Below are 4,245 nucleotides of genomic sequence, written 5' to 3'. Positions count from 1 at the left end.
AAACCCGACTGATTCTTAGGCTGAACCCTTAGCAGTTGGACCAGCCACGGAGGGTTCCACTACACAAAGCCAAGAGCAGACCAACCCTCATGAAATGTGGGTCCACTTCTGGAAGAATCTAAAATGTCACTCAAGGCGATAGTCCTTATACGCCACACAAAAGATCACAACAGTCAGATGGAGACATCAAATAAAATCACAGACCAATGTGACTTACAAATAGAGACACACACACACACAAAACAAACAAACAAAACAGCAAAAATGCTAACAAGCCAAATCCAGAGCAAGATAGATGCAGTAAGAACTAGAAAAGGATTCTATACTATGAGAGGAGGGGTTTATCTCCCAAATGCAGCAGTGGCCGACATGTGAAGGGTCAATGGATAAAATAAGTGGCATAATTCAAAAAGGGAACTTCCTCAGTGTGTGAAGACCATGCATGAAAACCACAGCCGAGGTCACACTGGACTGACAGACCCAGCTCCCCGCAAGGGCAGGAATGAGGCACGCAGGCCAGCATCCACCCCTTCCACCGGTCACTGCTTGGGAAGTCCTGGTCATGCTAGGAGGACCCAAGAAAACAGAAGCTTCCACCCTGAGAGGGAAAGAAGACCACCCACATCCACAGGTAACACGGCCTCATAGGTAAAAATAATCCAAAGTTATAAAAAGGACATAGAGAACAAGTTATAATAGATAAGCGAATTTAACAAAATCCCAAAGGCTATTTTTTTGTGTTCTAATTAGTTATACAGGACAGCAGGATGCACTTTGAGCCCTCATGCATAAATGGAGTACAACTTCTCTTCTTCTGGTTGAAACTGATGTCGAATCACACCAGTGGTGAAGTCAAATATGTACATCGGTAATAATACCTGTTGAGAGCCACAGCCAAAGGGGCCCCAGCAAACTTCTAGCTGCCAGCAAACTTCCAGCTGCCGGCTGATGATTGGCTCACAGTGGCCCCAGCAACATCTAGCTGATTGGCTCCTCTGCGGTGATGTTCATTGGGCTGTTTCCCTGCCCTTCAAGCTGCCAGCTGATGATTGGCTCACAGTGGCCCCAGCAACATCTAGCTGATTGGCTCCTCTGTAGTCATGTTCATTGGGCTGTTTCCCTGCCCTTCAGACTGCCAGCTGATGATTGGCTCACAGCGGCCCCAGCAACATCTAGCTGATTGGCTCCTCTGCGGTCATGTTCATTGGGCTGTTTCCCTGCCCTTCAGACTATGGAACTGCTCATTGGGGGACTTCTTTGGCTCTGCCCACGCGACCCAGCCAATCGGCCTCAAGAGCAGGAGGATTGTGGGAGGTGGTGTGGGGTGTGAGGAGAGGCTTGTGGAAGCCGGTGGTGGCAGTTGGGCTCTGAGGGTTTTTCCTGAGGAGCTGTTTTGTTTGGCATTTGTAGTTTTAAAAATAAAGTTTGTTTCTTTTGACAAGTGGCTCCTGAATTGTGCCCAGCCAGACTGCGGCATTTGGTGGCTCGCACGGGGAGCGACTGAGGGTAAGTAAACTGCTCGCCCCTGAGGGCAGGGCGAGAGGATGGGTAGCCATTCTAAGTTTACTCTTTTGTTTTGCTTCATTTTTGTTTTAAGTTGCCTGTCCCTGGAGATGAGTGAGACGGAAGAAAAACCGCTCACATCTGAGGAAAAACTATTTGCGTCTGAGGAACAGATAGGGAGAAAGGAAGGATGGACATTTCAGTCCCTGGAGATGAGTGAGACGGAAGAAAAACCGCTCACATTTGAGGAAAAACTATTTACGTCTGAGGAACAGATAGGGAGAAAGGACGGATGCACATGTCAGGAGGATAGAAAGGCTATAATGAAATTTTGTTGTTCCATTTTTATTGGATTCTGTCTCGGTTTGGTTTGGTGTTATCTTACTGGGTTGTATTATCGTAGAAATACGGGATCAGCAATTAGTAAAAAACAAACCGAAAGAGTGTTAAGTAAATTGTTAGACGAAGGAGGCATCTCAGAAAAATCAAGAATACTCAGGGCATACGTTGATACAATACAAAAATATAGCCCATGGCTTTTTAAGGAGGAGTTGTTAGATATATCACAATGGAACCATCATGGTGAAGATTTAAAAAGAATAGAAAAGTACAACCCAGGGACTCTGCCAGTTGGCACATTGACATTGTGGGCGAACGTATCTGGTTTGCTTAGTCCAAAGCCTTCAGTTCAGACAAAGGTAGAGGAAGGAAGTTTAGAGCAGCAAAAGCCATCAGGGGAAAAGTTACAACAGGAGACTGTTAATAACATCTTTCTATTAGAGAGTGAAAGTCTCCAACCAACAGCACCACCTCTACAGGAGACTGCTACTAACAGCATTCTATCACCAGAGGGCATAAGTGTCCAATCAACAGCACCACCTCCATATGCTAGGAGGCTCCCAACCCCTGCAGTTGATAGTTGGGATCCTGAGACAGGATCTCAAGTATGCCCTGTATTTGAGGTAGGAGGGCAGCGAATTCACCAGGGTTTATTTTACAAAACAGTGAAGGAGCTAAAAGAGGCTGTAACAACCTATGGTCCTCAAGCACCCTTCACTGTAAGATTGATCGAATCCATTACCAACTTAAACATGACGCCAGCAGATTGGGCTAATATGTGTAAAGCTGTGCTAACTGGAGGACAATACCTGTTATGGAAGGTTGCTAATGAGGAATTTTGCAAGGAGACGGCTATGGGAAATGAAGCAGCTGGTTATCCTCAGAGAAATCTAGATATGTTGTTAGGAAAGGGACCTTATGAGGATCGGCAGCAACAACTTGCATATGATCCTGGTGTATACGCACAAATTGCTGTAGATGCACTTAAGGCATGGAAGACTTTACAAGGACATGGAGGTTTACAAGGTCAATTATCTAAGATAATACAAGGAGCTAATGAACCTTATGCTGAATTTGTAGATAGGCTTATTCAAACAGCTACCAGAGTTTTTGGGAATACAGAACAAGCAATGCCATTAATAAAACAACTGGCTTATGACCAAGCGAATCGTTGGTGCAGAGATATCATTAGACCATGGAAACAGGAAGATTTAAACAAATATATTAAATTGTGTAGAGACATTAATGAACAAGAGCAAGTCATGGCAGCTGCAGTAAAACAGGCTTTAGATGCCAGAGACATTAATGAACAAGGGCAAATTGTGGCAGCTGCAGTAAAACAGGCTTTAGATGCCAGAGACATTAATGAACAAGGGCAAATTGTGGCAGCTGCAGTAAAACAGGCTTTAGATGCCAGAGACATTAATGAACAAGGGCAAATTGTGGCAGCTGCAGTAAAACAGGCTTTAGATGCCGGGCCAAGAACATGCTACAATTGTCAACAAGCAGGACATTTTAAAAGGAATTGCCCCATAGGAGGAGGGTTTAACAATACTAGGTATCAAAGGAATAGAATACCGGGTATTTGCCCACGATGCCGTAGAGGGAGACATTGGGCTAATGAATGCCGTTCTCAAACCACCATAGAGGGTATTCCATTATCAAAAAACGAGCAAGGACAAGGTTTTTATCCACAATATCGTGGACAAAGGCATCGGGCTCCATTGCCAAAAAACGGACAGGGGGCCCCAATGCTCCGGGGCCCCAAACCACAAATATACGGAGCTCTGGAGGAACCCAGCAACCCCAGCAACCCCATCAGGGTAGTGCCCAGGGCATCAGATCCCTCGTCAGACAGACTAGAGGGAGCGCAGGGTTGGACATCTGCGCCTCCGCCAAATCAGTACTAACTCCAGAGATGGGAGTTCAAATCATTCCCACAGGGGTGAAAGGACCTCTTCCCAAAGGAACAGTAGGCTTATTATTGGGACGCAGCTCTTCTACTCTAAAAGGACTTTTGATAAGTCCTGGGGTAATTGATCCCGATTATGAAGGTGAAATAAAAATTATAGCCAGTTCTCCAAAAGGTATATCAGTAATTTCACCAGGAGATAGAATAGCACAGTTACTAATAATACCATGCCTACATGATAAATTTTCCAGTTATGCTGTAGAAAGAGGTTCCAAGGGATTAGGCTCCACAGGTGTAGATTGGGCTATGCTTTCTTTAAATTTAGATTCTCGCCCCATGCTAAAACTAAATATTCAAGGACATGAATTTAATGGGTTACTGGATACAGGTGCAGACCTTAGCATTATCTCTCGTCAAGAATGGCCAAAACATTGGCCATTACAACAAGCCACTCAAACGCTTCGAGGCCTAGGAGTGGCGAATAATCCCGA

This window comes from Urocitellus parryii, chromosome 1 (assembly GCF_045843805.1).
Source record: "Urocitellus parryii isolate mUroPar1 chromosome 1, mUroPar1.hap1, whole genome shotgun sequence".
NCBI lineage: Eukaryota > Metazoa > Chordata > Mammalia > Rodentia > Sciuridae > Urocitellus > Urocitellus parryii.
This window is presented reverse-complemented; position numbering follows the sequence as displayed.